Source organism: Peromyscus maniculatus, chromosome 17, assembly GCF_049852395.1.
Source record: "Peromyscus maniculatus bairdii isolate BWxNUB_F1_BW_parent chromosome 17, HU_Pman_BW_mat_3.1, whole genome shotgun sequence".
Classification (NCBI taxonomy): domain Eukaryota; kingdom Metazoa; phylum Chordata; class Mammalia; order Rodentia; family Cricetidae; genus Peromyscus; species Peromyscus maniculatus.
This window is the reverse complement of record NC_134868.1, coordinates 11,228,466-11,249,630: the sequence shown is the minus strand read 5'-3', so window position 1 is coordinate 11,249,630 and position 21,165 is coordinate 11,228,466. Positions and strand designations below refer to the sequence as shown.

General features: G+C 38.0%; 1 protein-coding gene across 4 annotated transcripts in view; it reads left to right on the top strand.

Moving 5' to 3' along the window:
• Positions 1 to 21,165, top strand: part of Spock3 (SPARC (osteonectin), cwcv and kazal like domains proteoglycan 3) — a 349,999-nt gene that overhangs the window by 75,561 nt on the left and 253,273 nt on the right. The window lies entirely within an intron of this gene.

Genomic DNA, 21,165 nt, shown 5'->3' with positions numbered 1-21,165 from the left:
AAGATTGGACTTCTCTAGAGCTTTTAAATTTAATGATTTGAGAGACACTAACTGCACGGTGGTTGTGATTAGATGTTAGAACACAATAATGACATTGTGTGCAAGAACACCTGACAAAATTGGGGGGCTGAGGTGAAAATCCTGTGTTCTAGCCATACAACATTTCTTGTATGATGGTGCCTGTGACATGGCCAACTTGCAGTGAAAATATAAAGTATTTTTCATCATTTTATGTGTATATACTTATGAGTGTGTGGGTATCCAATGGAGGCCAAAAGATCACTTTGAATATTGTTTCTCAGGTGCCAGGTGCCATCCACCTTATTTTTTTTAAAAATTGACTGGCCTAGAATTCACCAAGCCTAGCCTAAGTAACAAGCCACTGGGAACTGTCTGTCTTCATATCCCCAGCATTGGGTTTACAACTACGTGCCATCATGCCCAGCTGGTTTTTTTTAAACACAAATTGGGGATTAAATCCAGGCACTAATATTTACAAGATTAGAAGCACATTGCCTACTAGTCATTTCCCCAATCCCATCTTCCCCTGTCCTTCTGTAATCATGTCTGTGGCATGAATCTCTTCATTAAGCTGAATTTATGACTTTAACACAAGGGGATGTAGCCTGCTTCTCTAAACCTTTAAGGAAGGCGGCACTTCTGAGTTCAGCCCATAAGGTTTCAGTCTAACATTAATGAGTGTTGTTGACTTAGTTACTTTCCTGCCACCTTCTTGCTGGGATTCTGATGCTGACACATGCTGCTTAGTGTCACTGCTCTCTGAAACCATTGTGCAAGAATCCGTGAACTGCTGTCTTGAGTTTGCTTTTTATTATTTTGCTAAAGCACTGATCAAAAGAAACATGGGGAGTACAGGTCTTTCATTTTCCAGCCTACAGTCCTTCATGAAGGTAAATCAGTGCATGCAATTAAACATGGGAACCTAGAGACAGAACCACAGAAGGAATGCTGCTTACCAGCTTGCTCCCTAAGCCTTGCTAAGCACACTTCCTCAAACTACCAAGAAAAGCCTGCCAAGAGGCTGCACCAATCCCAGTGGTCTGGGACCGCTCACATCAACAATTAATCAAGAAACAGGCATACAGATCTGCCTATAAGCAATCTGATGGTGACATTTCCTCAACTGATTCTCCTCTTTGCAGATAGCTCTAGCTTGCATCATGTTGACAAAAAAGAAACCAGGGAAACCTCAATCTTATATTTTCCATGCCTGCAAAATCAAATCTGGGATGACATTGTCTAGTTCCACTGCCAGTTGACAGTGGAGTGTGGCCTCCTGGACAACAGCTATGTCAGCCTCTCAGCCTTGACCCTGGAAAACATTTCTCTAGACAGTTGTTTTCGAGAAGCCACTTCAGCCTAGGCTTTCTCTTTTTAAACGGATTTGGATCTTCATAAGACAGAGCTTCCAATGTGTGGGATTTTGTCCTCAGGACAATTTTGCTATTGTCCCAATAAAATGCAGGGAATTTCTCTTCAGTGATGCTGATTTATTCAACAATTACAAGTACTTTCTCAGCAGGAACCAGAATGTTCTTTAAAACTCTTTTTATAAAGAAAGTATTCCATTATCTTTAATTTCAAGTTCATTAAAGTTTTCAGGACACAGGCAGAAAGAAGTCATCTTGAACAAAACCTCACATAAATGGGCTATTTCCCAGTTGCTCATATAATCCTGGTTCCCATATGAAACCTCACATGCCAGCATCATTACTCTACATTTCTCTCAGTGTTACTATTTATCAATTCATACCAGAATGGACTGTTAAATATCTGCATCAGTGCCTCTCACATGCTTCAGCTATTCAAGTCCCCAATACCTAAGTCTTCCATATTCAGCCCACAAAATAATGTCAAAGGCCTAAGAACCACACAGTCAGGTTTATTAAGCAATGGCCTCAGTATGTGGTGCCAGTATTTATATTAGATACATTTTGAAATCTGAGATTAACCAAAACATTGGTTAAATGTTATGCTTTGGCCCAGCTCTTGACTCTAATGCAATTCTGTGGAAACTCAGCTCTAGTCTTAGTCTTCAGTGGTTGTGAGGCTAGTGGATGGGAAAAACCAAAGAAAGCAAAAACCTAAGAAGAGATGATTGGTCCAACATGCTAGCACACAGCTTATCCTCCACTTGACTGTAAGAGTCTTTTCGAATCAAGCTTAAAAAAAAAGTACGTGTTGTCAATCAGAACTGTCTTTTAACATTTTCTGTACACTATTTCACCTAAGATTGTTGGCTCATTGACAAATTATTATTTTTTCCTTTTATTGAAAATAGACTTTTTTCACATAATATATTTGATTATGGTTTCCACTACCTCTGCTTTTTCCAGCTTCTCTCCACCTCACCTGCCATCTGAATCCACCCACTTTCTGTCATTAGAAAACAAACAGGTTTCTAAGGACAATAATAAAATGAAATATAATAATGTAAAACAAAAACTAATATAGCTGATTAGGACAAATCAAACAGAGAGAACAGAAACCCTCAAAAGGCAGAAGAAACAGATTCAGATGGAGATAACTACTCCTTCTAACACTTAGGAATCCAATAAAAACACTAACATGGAGGCCAAAATATATACACAATCTATAGAGTAAAAAAGAGAAAAACATTGTGTGTGTGTGTGTGTGTGTGTGTGTGTGTGTGTGTGTGTGTATGTATGTATGTATGTTTGTGTGGTGTGTATAATAAAACAATATAAAATAAAATATAAGATGAAACAATTAGTTGGTTTTTTTTTTTTTTTCAAAAAGAAAAGAAGAGACAAAGAAAAGCCCTGACAGGACTTTATGAGACAAGGAAGCTCCAAGGATGCTGTTGAGTTTGTTTCTCTTGCCCATCTGCTGCTGGGCATACAGCCTACCCCTAAGAGTAGTTTGTTTCTCCAGTGAGACCACCTTCACTAAAACTAAAATTTCATTTGCAAATTGTTAACAATTGGAAATTGCATCAGGATTAGGGATCGACAGCACATGTGTCCATTTCTCCTTTCAGCTCTAGGACACTATGTGCTGCAGACCCATGTAGGCCTTGTGCATGCTGCCTCATTCTCTGTGAGTTCGTATGTGCTTTGGTTCTGGTGCTATAGATGGTCTTGTTTCTTTGGTGCCTTCATTCCCCTCTAGATGTGTTAACATTCTTTCTGCCTCCTCTTCTGCAGGCATCACTGATCCCTGATTGAAATGATTTAATGGAGACATCTCACTCAGGGCCGAGTGTTGCCAAGTATCTCACTCTGCGTGTAGTCTGACTGTATGTCTCTGTATCTGGTCCCATCTGCTGCAGTAGGAAACTTCTCTGATGGCTAAGCTAGACACAGATCTATGTGTCTATATAAGGGTGGGTATTACAGAATGTCAATTGGAGTCATTTTATTGCTACATGCTTCTAATAGAAGAGTGGTATATTAGTTTGAGCCTAGGTCCCTGGGCTATCTTGTCTTAGTTTTGTTTTGTGTTTGTTTGTTTGTTTGTTTTAAACACTTTCTGAAGTAGTATTGAATATGGGTTTTATCTCATGGACTGGGCCTTAAATCAAGTCAGATGTTTTTTGGTTATTTCCATAAGTTTTGTGCCATCATTATCCTAGCATATCTTGCAGGTAGGACAACGTTGTAGATAAATGGTTTTACAGCTGGATTGGTGTTTATGTTTCTCCTTAGGTAGTGCCAGAATACCTTCCTATGCCATCAACAATAGTACATTGTAGTGAAGGCTCTATGTAGACATCAGCTTGACTTCTCTGTGTTCAATGAGCTGTATAGGTGTTATCTTTAGCACCACGAGCCTTGCCATCAGTTTGTGCAGAGCATCCTACACTCATAGCAGGAGCTTGGGTGGCGTAGGTCTTCATATCGTACTCCTTTGGCTAGCACCTCAATTTAATTTACCATAAGCTCCATTTGGTGATGAGAGATGTTCAACTGAGATCTGTTTCCCCTATTAATTGGTGAGTTGATTTAGATTGCTTTCATATGTTTACATTTGAGAAGGATTCTGTGGTATTAGGTTTCTATACTATGTAGCAGGAATCTTAGAGAGTCTTATTAATACAATCAAACCCGAGGCCAGTTATTGGGGTGAACTGGAAGAATGCTGATAAATCAGATGCAGAACAAGCCACATCTATATCACCTTGCCAGTTCCTCAACTGGTCTTGTTTCCTCAGACTGGAAGCTTCTGTGTCCTCATCCCAGTGGCTCTCAGCTAAACTGTGCTGCTAGAAGCCCGAAAGCTTAACCAGCCAAATGCTTAACCAGCCAAATGTTTCTAGTTTCTGGTCCTCATGCCTTATATACCTTTCTGCTTTCTACCATCACTCCCTGGGATTAAAGGCTTGCTTTCTGGGATTAAAGGCATGATGAGTCACCATGCCTGGCTGTATCCTTGAACACATGGATTTCTGCCTCTGGAATGCTAGGATTAAAGGCGTGTGCTACCACTGCCTATCCTTTATGTTTAATATTGTGGCTGCTTTGTCTCTGACCCCAGATAAATTTATTAGCATGCACAATATTTGGGGGAACAGAATACCACAATACTACCCTGCAAATGGTCCTTAATTTTATCTGTTTCTCCCTCTATCCCCTCCATCATTCCCCTCATCCCTTTCCTTCCCCCACTGAATCCTCCCATTTCAGTCCCTTCCTCATCCATCTATAACTATCTGTTCTATTTCCCTTTCCAAGGGTAATCTATCTACCTCCTGCCCCCCCCATTTACCCTATAGCTAACTTCTGTGGTCCTATGAATTATAGCATGATAACCATTGTCTTAACAACTGAAAACAACATATATGCAAATATATACCATATTTTTCTTTCTGGGCCTGAGTTAAGTCACTCAAAGATGAATTTTTGTCTTTCCATTTATTTACCTACCTTCTCAGTAATATTCTGTTGTGCAAATGTACCACATATTTTACAGATTTGTCCACTGAGGGACAATGATTAATTTCACAATGTATGATTGTTGTGAATAGAGCAGCAATGAACATGGTCGGAGGAAGCAGGCTTTGGAAATATGCCTGAGAGTGGCTTGGCTGGGCCCTGAGGTAAACCAATTCTTATCTTTCCGAGGAACAACTGCACTGATTTTCATGGTGACTGCACAAGTTTTAAATCCCAGCAGCCATGGAGGAGTGTTTCCCTTATCCCATATCCTCACCAGCAGGAGCTGCCACTTGTTTTATTGATCTTAGACATCATCAGACATTCTGATGGATATTAGATGAAATCTCAAAAGTAGTTTTGATTGGCATTTCCCTGATGACTAATGATGTTGAACATTTCTTTAAGTGATTCTCCATCATTTGATATTTCTCTGTTATAAATTCTCTATTTATATCTGCACCCTCATCTTTTAATTTGATTGTTTTTTTGACATTTAGCATTTTTAATTCTTTATGTATTTTGGATACTATCTATTTACTAGATGAGTAGTTGGCAAAATTTTTCTCCTATTCTTTAGCCCGCCTCTTTGTCCTAGTGATGGTGTCCTTTAACATGCATAAGATTCTCAGTTTCATGATATCTAATTTATTAAGTGCTGATCTTAGAGCCTGTGCTAAAGATATTCTGTTCAGAAAGTCTTTTACTACATCAATGAGTTTAAGGCAATTTCCCAAGTTCTCTTCTATTGGGTTAAGTGTGTCTGTCTCTGTGTTGAGGTCTTTGATCCATTTGGAGTTGTGTTTATTGCAGTGTGGTAAGTATGGATCTATTTGGACTTTTGAACATATAGGTGCTCAGTTTGACCAGCACTATTTGTTAAAGATGTGGTATTTTTTTCCAGAGTGAATTTCTGGTTTCTTCATTAAAAAACCAGGTGTTCATAGGTGTGTGGATTTATCTCTGGGTCTTCAGTTCAATTCTATGCTTAAACATGTCTGCTTTTTTGCCAATACCATGATCTTTTTTAATATGATAACACTGTAGTACAATTTGAAATCAGAGAGATGGTGATACCTCCAGCAGTACTTTTACCATTCAAGAATGTCTTAGCTATGCTGAGTAATTTATGTTTCCATAGAAGTTAAAAATTTTCCTTTAAAGATACATGAAGAATTTTGTTGAAATTCTGAGGCGGATTTTATTGAATCTGTAGATTGCTTTGGGTAGGATGGTCATTTTTACTTTATTAATCCTATTGATCTCTGAATATGGAAGATTTTTCTCATCTTCTGTTATTTTCTTCAGCGCCTTAAAGTTTTGTCATACAAGTTTCTCTCCTCACTTGCTTGGTTAAATTTACTGATATTTTATATTATATTAGAATATTGTGATTTCTTCCTCTGTCTGTCATTTGTATATAGGAAGGATAGGCCTTTTCTGTGTCTAATGAGATCACATGGTCTTCCAGTATGTTTATAAGTGGTTTACATTCATCAATTTACATATGTTGAACTCTCTCTGAATCTCTTTCTAGCACCTTCTGCAGGGGTGGATTAGACAGATATTGCTTACATTTATTTTTATCATGTAATGTTTTATTTTCTTTGTCTAATGTGATTGAAAGTTGTATTAGGTATAATATTCTGGACTGGCATCTGTGGTCGACTAGAGTTTGTAGAACAACTGTCCAGACCCATCTAGCATTTAGATTCTCCATTGAGAAGCAAGGTGTTAGGCTAATAGCTCTGCCTTTTTATGTTACTTGATCTTTTCCCCTTGCATGCTTAATATTTTTCTTTGTTCTGCATGTTTAGTGTTTTGAATATTATGTGCCAAGGGGACTATGCTAGAGTCTATGTGGTACTCTGTAAGCTTTTTGTACCTGTATGGACATCTTTAGGTTAAGAAAGTTTCTTTTTTGTTTTGTTGACAACATTTTTTTGTGCTTTTGATCTGGTTTTCTTCTTCTTGGTAGATTTCTATTATTCTTAGCTGCAGTCTTTTCATAGTGTCCTCGTTTTACTGTATGTTTCATACCAGGATTTTTTTAGATTTTACATTTTCTTGACTGAGGTATCCATTACTTTTATTGAGTCTTTACTAACTTTAATCTCTTGTATTCAGTTGATGAGGCTTGTCTTTCAGATTCCTTTTTGAGTTCTTTTTTTTTTTTTTTTTTGTATTTCCAGATATCCTTCAATTTGGGTTTTCTTTAATGATTCTATTTCAACTTTCATATATTATGCTGTTTTACTGATTTCCTTCTGTTTGTGTTTTCATGGGTTTCCTTAAGAGAATTATTCATTTCCTCTTTAAGGAATTTTAACATATTTATAAAGGTTATTTTAAGGCCTTTGTGCTGTGTTTCAGCTATGTTTCAATCTCAGGGCCTACTGTGGCAGATTTGCTGGGCTCTAGTGGAGAAATGTTCTGGTTGTGTATTTTCACACTGATATCTAGGCATTGGTGTTTGGGATCATTTTATTTCCAGATACTAATATTTTCTCTTGTCTTTGGTGTGTGGTGTGTGTGTGTGTGTGTGTGTGTGTGTGTGTGTGTGTGTGTGTGTGTGTGTGGTTTGATCTTTGTTGCACTCTTTACTCTTTAGGAGGGTATAGAGGCTGTGTGTTGCCTGGTAGGGAATTCTTTTGGGATTCTAGTAGATCTGGTCACTGGAATTCCAGGTACAATGTGTGTCTAGGTATTGGGTACTGATACTTAGGAATGGGAATAGGTTGGAAGGCATCTCCACAGGAAGGAGGAAATCAGTCTATTTTGTCAGGATCTGCTTAGTCCCTTAGGAATGGGGGCAGAGAAGGGAGGAGAGTATACAGCAGGTGGCCTGCTGCAGGGATAAGACTGGATGATTGGATTTGGTGGAGAGGAGGGAGAATGAAGGCTGATGTTCATCTACCTGCTTGGCCGGCCTGCTTGCTTCTCTGGCAGGCTTGGCTGCTGGTTTCCCAAGGAGTGTTTGCTGGAGCTGGGTTCTAAGATACAGCAATGAGTAGAGGGAAAGAAGGGTGGATGAGCAGATCTGTGTGATACTATGGAGATGAGTGCAGGGGAGGAGAGACTACTGCAGGCATTGTGCTGCAGCGCTGCTTGTGAGACTGGGCAATCTGATTTGGAAGAGAGAAAGAAGAGGTGAAGATCTTCAGTTAGCCTGCCTATTTCCCTGGCTGGAGTCTAGTCAGACTTGTATTAGTGTTTGGCTCTAGATAAATTTCCCACCCTTGGATAGAGTCTCCTCTTTCTCTAAAAAGGCACATTTCAGGGAATTATTTTGGAGGAAAAAAAATCATCTTTCTTCCCAAATACTTGTCCTGATTTCTTTTCCCCTGACACGTGTTCTACTTCCAAGAACTATGTTCTTGTTTTAGTTTTCTAGTTTTATTTTGAATGCTTTTTTTCATGAGCAAAATGTTTTTATATTTTTGTTGAGCATAGCTGTGACAATTATTTTTAAACATTTTCTTCTATTTATATGCTGTGTGTCATCTAAAGTCCTTTATCTCCCCCCTCCCGCCCTTTTAAGAATAAAAAGCAAAGTGTTTTTCAGAGTTCCTTAGATTTCAGAGCAGCTTAACCCAGGGTTCATGTTTAAGTCCATCTGCCTTGACATGTTTGCTTGGCATTTCTCCCTGGCTTGATATGGGTAGAGGGTCATAGGAGGGAAAGCAGTGACCTCTATCTGAAGCTTGATGTCTTCCATCTTTGTTATTACCTCACTGTGAAAGTTCTAATCCAGGTTCCTTACCAGACTGTGGGGGCCTAATGGGGAATAGGGTAGAATGTCAGAATCCTTGGGATTTCATACTCACAGACAAGTAGTTGGCTCTGGTTTTATTATGGCATTGGTTGTTTCAACCCTGCCTGATAATGGCCACTATTACTCTTTAGCCACAGACCTTTATAATCTCCTCAGTGAATAAATTAGGTCCTTTCAAAATTTAAGGAAACAATAGCAGACTAGAGACCTAAACTGTTATCCAAACCCTCAGAAAAATACATGCTAGCTGAATGCAAGACTGTATTCAACCTTAATCAAATTGGGTTTCTTTGGAGGTGGGGTATGGTTCTTTTTTTAATATTTTTATTTTATAATTAAATTAATTTAACATATCAGCCATGGAATCCCCTGTCCTCCCGCCTCACACCCTCCAGCCTTTCCCCCAATATACCCCCCATTCCCACCTCCTCCAGGGCAAGGTCTCCCCTGGGGAGTCAGCCCAGCCTGGTAGACTCAGCCAAGGCAAGTCCAGTCTCCTCCTCCCTACACCAAAGCTGAGCAAAGTGTCCCAGCATAGGCCCCAGACTCCAAAATGCCAGCCCATGCACCAAGGACAGGTCCTGGTCCCACTGCCTGGGGGCCTCCCAAACAGTTCAAACTAATCAACTGTCTCACTTATCCAGAGGGCCTGGTCCAGTTCCATGGGGGCTCCTCAGCCATTGGTTCACAGTTCTTGCATTTCCACCAGTTTGGCTATTTGTCCCTGTGCTTTTTCCAATCATGGTTTCAATATCTCTAGCTCATACAATCCCTCCTCTCTCTTGCCAATTGGACTCCTGGAGTCCACCTGGGGCTCGGCCATGGATCTCTGCATCCGCTTCCATCAGACACTAGATGAAAGTTCTATCATGACAGCCAAGTTGTTTAGCCATCCGATCACCAGAGCAGGTCAGCTCAGGTACTCTCTCAATCATCGCCAGTAGTCTACAGTGGAGGTATCTTTGTGGATTTCTGGGGAACCCTCTAGCGCTCTGCTTCTTCCTATTCCCCTGGGGTCTACATTCATCATGGTCTCTCCATCCCAGTTCTCCCACTGTGCTCCTGATCCAGCTGGGACCTCTGGCTCCCCTAAGCTCTCTTTCCCCTAACCCTTGCCCTCCATTAAACCCCACCCCCAGTTTGCTCATGTATATCTCATCCATTTCTGTGTCATTGGGCTATCCCTGTGTCTTTCTTAGGGTCCTCTTTACTAGGCAGCCTCCCTGGAATTGTGAGTTGCAGTCTGGTTATCCTTTGCTGTACATCTAGGTATGGTTCTTTATATGTAAGTCAACACATATAATAGATTAAGCACAGGGACAAATAGCCAAACGAATGGAAACACATGAACTATGAACCAATGGCTGAGGGGCCCCCAACTGGATCAGGCCCTCTGAATGGGTGAGACAGTTGATTGGCTTGATCTGTTTGGGAGGCATCCAAGCAGTGGGACAGGGTCCTGTGCTCATTGCATGAGTTGGCTGTTTGAAACCTGGGGCTTATGCAGGGTCGCTAGGCTTGGCCTGGGAGGAGGGGACTGGACCTGCCTGGACTGAGTCTACCAGGTTGATCTCAGTCCATAGGGGGGGCTTTGCCCTGGAGTAGGTGGGAATGGGGGGTGGGCTGGGGAAAGGGGAGGGAGGTGGGAGGGGGGAGAACAAGGGAATCCGTGGCTGATATGTAGAACTGAATGGTATAATAAAATAAAATTATATATATATATATACATCTTCACATTAAAAAAATGGGCTTAAATATGAGATCACATGACCATTTCAATAGAAGCAGAAAAGGCCTTTTGACAAAATGCAGCATGCCTTTATGATAAAAGTTTTAGACAGAGTAGGACTGAAGGGAGCACACCTCAATGCAGTAAAGGCTCCATATGAAAACCCTACACCCAACATGATTCTGAATGGAGAAAAACTGAAGTGATTTCATTAAAATCAGGAATAAGAAAGGGTTGCACCCAATCCTTTTTAGTTTTATTGAATCTTTTTTAAATTTAGTTTTAATTTTTTTTCATTTTGCATACCAGTCCCAGTTTCCCCTTCCTCCCCTTCTCCAGCCCTTCTCACCTCCCCCAGTCCCACCACCCCCATCCTCAGGGAGGAGTCAACAAAGTCTAAATCCCACCCCCCATCCTCAGGGAGGAGTCAACAAAGTCTAAATTCCACCCCCCCATCCTCAGGGAGGAGTCAACAAAGTCTGAATCCCACCCCCCCATCCTCAGGGAGGAGTCAACAAAGTCTAAATCCCACCCCCCCATCCTCAGGGAGGAGTCAACAAAGTCTGAATCCCACCACCCCCATCCTCAGGGAGGAGTCAACAAAGTCTAAATCCCACCTCCCCATCCTCAGGGAGGAGTCAACAAAGTCTAAATCCCACCCCCATCCTCAGGGAGGAGTCAACAAAGTCTATCTTACATAGTTAACAATTCTTTTTATTTCCACTTTGCCTGATACTGCTTCCAAGTGAAATGATTAAAGATTTTTCAAACTAAATGAATTTCGGTCTGGTTTTTGCATTATGAACCTCAGGACATTCCATATCTCTCCTTCCTTTAGCTTCCAAGCTTTTGACACTGTCATCTACCAAGTTTTTCCATCTTAGTGACTTGAAAAACAATCTATCCACCATATTATTGTACGCTATGGGATAGAAATGACAAATAGACTGTAAAATTATAAATGTATGTTTCACATGTACTTCACATGCTTGACTTCATCTCAAGCTCAAACCATCTGTTAACATTTAATATTCCTGCTGAAGCATTTTGCAAATTGGAAACTGGAACACAGAATGGTTAACTAGCTTGTTATGCCTTCCAGCTTTTGCACACAGCAAAACTCAAAGCCAAACTCATAACTCTGGCTCAATGCCCTCTCCTCCTCATCTCAGGTCATTAAAGCTCATCAAGCCATTCATATTGAAAAGAGGGCACACTGAAACATTTCCTAAGCTACTTAAGTTATAAATGTTTGTGTCTTACTGGTGCTGTGATAGATGAGAGAAGTTATTTAGATTCTATACAAAAAATGAAGGGAATATAAACTCTTACTCACTGAAATAGAAGATGCCTGATTGTTACCAGTAAATAGAGTCAGCAGATGTATGTGCTTTCTTTATGTTTCTAAACTTTCACATTAGAATTCAAGGTTGAAAAATAAAACCTGTGCTATACTTACAAATGGAAATGTAACCTGTTGCCCATCAAGTACCTACTTTAACTATGTGTCATTGGGCAGATGAGGACCTCTTTGAAAGAATAATGATGCTACATGTTATAAGTTATTTTAAGTACATGCAATCTATGACCATCAGAATATTGATAAGTTACAGAATGATTTTTTAAGATAAATGTGTAGAATATTTTTAGTGAAGTTAATCTTTTGAAAATATTTAAAACTGTCACCTACCATATGTTCCAGAAGACTTGTCTATATGGAGTTAATGGGGCATAGAAAACTATTCAGAGTTACTTAGCTAATATTTAGTTGGTCTACAAGCAGCTGACAGTGAAATCCAGTATAAAAGTAAATGGGTCCACAGTTCCATAGAAAGAAGGAGAAATGAAATAGCCTCACCCCATCAGCTGAGAGACCTTAACATGTGGTTGCACCAGATCCCTTCTACCCACATCCCTGCTGTTCTGTGCATGACAGCCTTACAGGTTTGGTTGTATCACGGCTTACAATAACGTCAGGTTTCAGATGCAGCTAGGGAGATGCCCAGAAAGTAATAAGGGTGCCATAATTTTGCATGTTTATGAGAGGTGAGAAAAAATTTTCCCTGTAAACCCTGTGCACACAAAATCTCTCACGAAGTTTGGCTACAGAAACCAATTGTGGTTCATGGCTTTTTAGTAATATAAAAATTGGCTATGCTAATGCAATTGCCACGGGTGACTTGGAGCGATTACCTGAGGGATGAGTGGTTTGAGATATAATGGAAATATATCTTGAATTACCTTTGTAGCATTCAACTGAATTGGTTTTACAAAATGAATTCTGAGATTACAGAAATAATCACAAATACAATGCTTGTGAAAAGATGAGCCAGTCATAATTTTGCTGAAAAGCTTTTATTTGAACATTTTAGTTTAAAAACTATTAAAGCCACACCCTCCAGCTTCACATTAAAAAATAAACAGAAACAATGCACAAAAATATAGCAATTAATATTTTATTCATCATTATTTTTATTAAAGTATAATTTATAACTACATGACTCCCCTTCCTTCCATCCCATGCACATGCACACACCCTCACAAAGCCATGATCTCTTTTTAAATGTTAATGTCACATGTATGGATAAATGAATAAATATTTAGATACAATCTTCTGACTCTGTTTAGTGTTGCTTGAATGTACATGATTTTAGGGCTGACTGCTTGGAACTGGATCACCAGTTAGGGGACTCAGTTCTGAAGAAAACTGTTTTTTCCTCTTTCAGCAGTCCTTAGTTTTCTGTAGTTCATGCAGTTGGGATTTGCCCCTTCCTTGACACAAGTCTGTAGGTGTTGTCTTTCTTCAGGTCCTGTTTAAGCGCCCATATTCTTTAGATGTCATGGCAGAAGCTTTGCTATCTTTTCTAGGAAACACACTCTAACAGCAGATGCTCTGTTCTTTTGGACTTTATAATCCTTCCACCTCCCCTTCTATAATGTTCTGAGTTTTAGGAGCAGGAGCTGTGTTCTTAATCAATTAGGTCTGTGCAACCCCAGGATCGTCATTGTCTATTAACTTATACATGTAGATTGAAAGACAGTGAAATGCTACCTATACTATGTTAGGCTTCTTTATCATGAATTTCCAGTCTATTGCTCATTAGATGTCTCACATAAGTTGGTTCTCAGAATGTCCATAAAAATCTGACAAGTTCATTGCAGTTCTACAAGGAGACATGGAAGAGGCTGATTTAAAATTCCCTTAATTTGTTTGGAGGTTCTAGCAGGGGAGCGCAGCTACTCTTATACCCTTTACCGAAGACCGGTCCTCCTCTATTCGGGGAAGGTCGTCCTCTTCGACGTGACAGATGTCGTAGCCAGATCGCCCTCACATCCAAAATTCCCTTAATTTGATGGAATATCAGGTTGTTCCTTTTTATCTATAACTTTTCTATGGGGAAAAAAAAACCCTAAAAATTAGGACTTACTTTTTTTCTTTACATTTTTCATCAATGTATTAATTCTGAAAAATTAACATTTTCATATTTTTAAAACTTCTAAATCCAGTATGTTCGTAATGCAAAAGGGAATTAAACTTCAAAATGAGAAGCATTATATATATATATATATATATATATATATATATATATATATATATATATAATTTTAGGTCTTGACTTTCAAATAAATAAAAATTAGTGGGAAAAAAAGAGGCTATGATTCTGAGAGAAATTTGAGAGGGCAGTATATGGCAATGTTTGGAGGAAGAAAAGGGAAGGAGATATATTTTCATGATATTATAATCTCAAAAATATAGTAAAAATGAATGGTACCATCTATATATAATTTACTATGTTGAGAAAAACTTTAGTTTGTTACTAAAATTAAATATTGCATATTATATATACATTTGAGACAACAATGAGGCCTGAAATGTATTCCCCATTTTTTCCACATGAGTAGAAACTCAAGGCAAGTGTTAGGATAATTCTTTTATAATTGATAGGTGTTAAAATTTTAAGTAGAGCTGAGATTATGGTATTAAATAATGCTAGCTAAAGCACTAGGAAAAGTCAATAATAAGTTGAAATTAAGACATGGCCCAAGTTAGTAAGCTGAAGTTTCTTCTTAGATATATATTAGAAAACTATTTTAAAGAAAATGTAATATAATGGAGGAAAGAGAACAATGTAATATTAATGGAAGGAACATATGTATCAACTAATAAAATGTTCTAAGAAACAGTAAGCTTTAATTGTGAATTTATTTTCTTTTTGATTAACTTTGAACAAAGGTTTGAATTTCAGAATGAAATCTTTGGCTTGTGATACATGAAAAAATAAACAGAAATTGTTAATATGTCAAAGATATTTACTAATGTTGTAAAATAAATAACTACCTATATTAAATTATGTTATTAAAATGACACAAATGGAACACAGTAGCAACTAGAAATTAAATGGAGAGATCATACTGTGAATTCAATAATGGCTTTCTTCTATTGTCTCCACTATCTTAGCTGATTTTTTATTTGTTTATATTTACTGTACATAGTTGTAGATTACATGAAAATCTTGAAAATAATAATCACAGACTATCAATGAAATAAAATCAAGCATAATAAACTGAGAAGATTCCAATAGCTTGATTATTTTAACTGATAAATTCTTAGAACAATGAATTTTCTTTGAAACTTACTAACTGGCTGAGAGTATAGAATTATTTTAATTAAATGTTTCAACTTATCTCATAGCTATAAATAGAAAATGTCAAGCACAGTCTTAAAGGAAAAGAACAGGTGAATACCGACTCTTAGGATGCAATGCCCATGGCCTTACAACATCAACTACCAGAATAATTTGGACCCAGAAGGAAATAATATGAGCTGCTAATATCTAATTATGTTAATACAATTCAACCTAAGTAAAATCATTACTGTGGTTAAAAATATAACCTACTAGGCAGAGCCAGAGTAAACTGAGACGCAGTTCATAAGGTCTTGTTCTCAGATAAATGGCTGATTTCTTATGGTGTTGTCATTGTTTATTAAAAGTGGAAGTTTCTGTTTTGCTTTGTTTTTAATCATTCAGTATATCCTGATTATGATCCCGCCCTCTAATCCTCCTAGTTCCTCTGCCCCTCCTCTCCTGTTTATATCTACCCCTTTTCTTTCTCTCCTTAGAAAACAATCATCTAAGCTATGTAATAAAATAAAATATAATATGATAAAATAAAAAGCAAGCAAATCAGAGTATGAAAAATAAACAATCAGAAGGGAAAGAGTCCAAGAAAGGGCACAAGAAACAGATACTGATACAGAAACCCTCTTGTTTGCACAATTGGGAATCTCATTAAGACACAAAATTGAAAGTTATTATAGACGGGGCACCTGGGAAATAGATCAGTGAGATATTGGCCATATTCCTCTTCTAAAACCCTCATAAAAATCTACACATGGCGATGTGAGCATGTAATCCCACATTTGGTGTGTATATGGTGGGGTGGAAGGTAGAAATAGGTATGTCCTGGCAGATTTCTGGGTTGCCAGGCTAAGGCTGCCAAGTTCAGTGAGAGACACATTCTCAATAAATAAGGTGGAAAATGATGAAGATGCATTGGATGCATTCCTCTGTCCTCCACATGTGCATGTATGAATGCACACATCTACAGACACAAGTCAAGATGCATGCTCTGTTAGTTTTCTATTCTCCTGTAACAAATTCTCTCAAATTTGGTGACAAAAGTTGCAATTTTTAATTAAAAGTTACTGAATAAATTGTATAAAGTCAGTTTTATGGAGCAAATCAGTAATTTTATCTTTAATAACTGGAAATATTTTGCTTGCCCAGTTTTGTACCCACCTGGGTAATACAGGATAATTATTGTGCATCAAAATTTTAGGTCAACCACTTCTGCAATATTCTGCTTATTTTTTCATGTAATATGTTACTGGAATTAATGAGCTGTGATCTCTGAAGTGTGGTTCTTTTGCTTACTTTAGAGAGCAACAGCATTTTTGTTGTACTGTTAATATTTAGTCTCTGTAGTAGCTTGAAGAAATATCCATGCTAAATTCCTGTGTAGTGAGAATGCTGCCTTATTTTATAGAATGGATATTTGCAGATGTCATTGATGACCTGAAGAAGAGGCCACCATCATGGGATGTTCAGATGGTAGAGAGTTTAGACAATGTACAGGTGTGTGTGTGTGTGTGTGTGTGTGTGTGTGTGTGTGTGTGTGTGTGTGTGCATTGATGCTAAGAACTAAATCCGGGCTTTCACTTCCTAGGCAAGCTCTCTACAACTGAGCTAAGACCCCAAATTTATATCAGTGTTTACTTTTATAGATTAGTATCTTTTATATAAAGATAAAACTTATTATTAGAAGTACAATAAAACCTTAATATTTATAGCAAAATATGTATATTATTTTATAACTCATTCATTTACTTTTGATTCTTATGTTTTGCTTGACTACAAGACAAAACTTATTTTAGATGGCTTTCTTGGAGAAAAAAGTCAGTTGTACCTTGGAAATGTTGAGATGTCCCATTTGGGTTAGCTGTTTTTAGCTGCTAAGTTTTTATTTTTTAATATAATATTGATTTTATATAGATGACTGTCATGTTTAGTTACAAATTGCTGGTAAAAAGGTTTTAGATTAATTACAAAAGCTTTTAAACTGAAAAAAAAACCTCTCCTTTCACTTGAATTTTTCTAAGGTTTTATTAGGTATGAGTATTGGTAATGACTGTGAACCATCAGAAAATTGCAGGCATTATATTTAATCATTTGGCAAATTTATTGCCTCTGAAGTACTAACTGCCTTATAGTTCTCACGTTAATATTGTTATTCATACTTATATAGGATATGCTTTTTACCCAGTATATAAAAAATCCACACATATTAATGAAATTATATATATATATACATATATATATATATATATATATATATATATATATATATATATATATATATCTTTGGTAATTGTACATTAAATTTTTTGGAAACATAATTTATCCTTGGACTCAAAATTACAGAGGTCACCTAAATACCACCATGAAAATATACCTTCTATTTGTTACCATGGAACTCCCTCCAATATGAAACCAAATGCTCACAGTTTGAAAATAAGAAATCTCTGCACAATAATTCCCTCTACCATAAATGATATATGCTAACTGTGTCTGCAATTTAAAAACTCAAAGTATTCACCTCTTCATATAGCAGAATCATATTTGTATTGTAGGGAAGGTCTCCCTCTCACATGAGTACAGCCTTCTATATTATGCATTGTGTGCTAGATGAGTTTAGATGTGTTTACCCCACACATACCAGTACACACTCTCCTAACAAAGACAAACACACACACACACACACACACACACACACACACACACACACACACACACACACACACCTCTACCCTCCAAATCATTCCACCCTCCATACAACACCACACATTCATATTCTTCCATCCCTTGCTTGCCACATAAACCTGCAAACACACTCACCTGCACATACCTAGAATTCAAATTGGAAAGGGTCTTAGGTATGTAAGGAGAAGAGGCTGCAGAAGTGTTAAATGGCATCAGAAAAAAGAAATGAGGCAGAATAGTGGAAAGAAAAACTCCAGGAGCTAAAATTGCCAGTTTCACTTAAGGAGTAATGATTCTGAAGAGAGGGCTGGAAGCCTCTGTATATCCCCAAGTACTGTTACCTAGGACTGGCATCTGGGTCATACATCCTATGCCCTACACTTCACATACATCATATCCTCAACTGAAGAATCATGTGATGAAATAGAGCAGTTTTCTAGACCAGATCTTAAGAGTTTGCTATTCAGTATGTGTAGGGCGTGCTTGAGAAGCTGTGTTTCTGGAGTCATACCACATGGTATGGTTATGGTTCAACACAACCTAAATACTGAGAGTAGTCCTGCCTACTACTCTCTTTCATGTGCTACTTTTGCTCTGTTGGTGCTTAGGGAACACGTTAAAAGGAAACCAGCCACTAAATAATGAATTTTGACCAAGAACCCAATACATTTTCATTGTCTTTCCTCGAACATTTGTGGAATCCTATATAATAATAGTTGAAAATGTCCCCGGTACCCATAGGAATCCAACTCATCTGTCAGAATCCTACAGTCTTTCAGTAAGGGTGGGGCAAGAAGACTGAAGCATGAATAGGGATGAACGAAAAGACAAATGACACTTGCCCTGTGGGTTTCAGATTCATTCATGGAACATTACTTTATGTGCAAAATAATGAATGGCAAAGTGTCGGCAGTTCATGTGCAGAGTAGTAAGATGGAAGATAACTGGTCTAGTTTTGAGAGGTGCTCTGGTGAAATGATCCTAGTAGAATCAAGATTGTTTGGGGTTTAGAAATGAAATATTGATGGATGTCCTCAAGGTGTGTGATTGCACAGGACAAAGTCCTTTTGGGGAGGATCAGGGGTCCTGTTCCCAGAGGTGTGAGTGAGTTATTAACAGTCAGATAGTTCCGTAGGCCTTCCCCGAACTGCTGTCACAGATGTGTGATGATTTATTTTGTAAATTTAATTATATTTTTCTAAAGTGAGCAGTTGAAGTTTTGGATAGGTAAGGATTAATGTGAATTGGCTTCTGAATTTATTCAATGCATTTCTATTTAATGCTCTGTACACTTTTACCAAGTAATTAAGTTATCAACAGTTAATCAAAAATACTCTCCAGTGTTTCAGGTGTCTTATTTTTCCTAAAATATGATCGTTTTATGATGATTGTAAGTGTGGGACATTTAATTAGTATCTTTATCTTATTGAACATTTTATCTATTAAAGCTAATTAATAATTGTGATATACCTCACATTAAATAACAGTGCTTATACTTGATTATTTGTTAAACCTGTGTGTTATCCTTCAAGTATACTTTATTGGGAATATTTATGACATATATCCTTTAAATGTTTTGCCTTTATTTATTCATTTATTTTTGGAGAGGTAATGTGTACCACAATGTTCTTGAGGAACACTCTCAGGAGTCAGTTCTCCTTTGACAGCAGGTAGGTCCTGGGTTTCAAATGCGGGTAGTTAGGCTTAGCAGCAAGCATTTTTACCCAGTGGGCAATCTCACTGGCCTGACAGCTGTCCTTTTTCAACTATAGATTTGGTTTCTAAGTTACATTAAAAATTTACCTCTTCTGTAAATGGCACAAAATGTTCATGTATTATACTGTACTGAGTTATACCCTGGGCATAAGGTGTGGAAGAGTGAAACTTTCATAAACAGAAGAGAACAGCTATGTGTAGATATAGGACAAGTATTTATGCCTTTGAATATTACCAAGAACAGTGTAACATGGTGGTGAGGGATGAGGCAGGGCAGAAGAAGGTACATGAAACAGAGACCAGAAGATGGAGCACGCATTCTTGTATAAGAGCTAGGTGCTAAGGATGAATAAGAAAAAAATCCATACTTTGTTGTGTTAGTATTGCTGGTAAAATATAGAAGGAAAGGGATGGATAAAATGCATAAAATGTTGATGGTTTAACTTTAAAGATAACATGGTCTAAAGAGAACTTACCAAGAAAGTAACTTTAGAACTAAATATTCAGGTGAGATAAGAAAGCAGAAGTGGGTTTATGGGATGGAAGGAAACTCTCCAGAGAGTAAATGAGAATGGACTTCGAGTCCAACTTGTGCCAGCCTTGTTTCCTGGTATAAGCTGAATGGAGAAGAGCTAGAGCTGATTGAGAAGGAGGTAACTACAGTGGTATAGTCCATACGTTGTTGCTCATGGTAAGGATTATGGCTATTTTGTAAGACAGAACAATATTTCTCTCTATTGCAAATGATGGATGAGTGAGTGTGTGAGTGCCTGTGCATGTGTGTGTGTGTGTGTGAGAGAGAGAGAGAGAGAGAGAGAGAGAGAGAGAGAGAGAGAGAAAGAGAGAGAGAGAGATGAAAGAGAGAGATGAAAGAGAGCCTCTGTGTATGGTAGTCTTGTATCTGACAACTCATTGGGTTTATTTTTAAAAATGTAGACTAAAAGTAGCTCAATATAATTATTTATATAAGAGATGATGGTTCTTGGGATAGGATTTTGGACAAGTATATGCTTTTTTATTAATTTTAAAAATCATTATTTTTTATAATGATTCTGTGTGGTTTTTTTACATCATTCATCCCAATCGCATTTATCTCCCCATCTCTTCATATCTGCTCTCTTCCCTTGCAACCTCCTCCTCAAAATAAAAGCAAGCAAGCAAGCAAGCAAGCAAGCAAGCAAGCAAGCAAGCAAACAAACAAAAAAAAAAAACAAACCCCTAACATACAAAAAAGAAGGAAAAGTCTTGGCATGGAAGCTGTAGTATCACACAGTAAGTTACAGTATTGATATAGAACATTCCTTATGTTTTTATATATCATACCCCTTAGTCCATATATATTTACTTATAAATGTTCTTTGCAATGAGTCATTGATCTGGTTGAAGGCCTCTGGCTTCTGCTACACCCTTGGTACTTTGAATCTTCAGGTCCAGTCCCTTCACATGCTCCAGCAGATCACAGATGGGGTGGATGTCGGAGTCATCCAACTCATAGCCCTGTTTCTGGGCCTTGGTCGTAGCTGGGTTGCTCAGCCTGCCAGCTTTCTCTCTCTGACATCACCTGGGCAAGCTCATCTGCACTGCCCTGGCTATTTTACCAACTGCAGCAAGCAACAAGAAGCAGGGCCAGTTCTCCTTCTCTTACTCCCGACAGACTCACCCCCACCCCCACCACCAGGGCCAGCTCTACTGTTTTGTCCAGGTGAG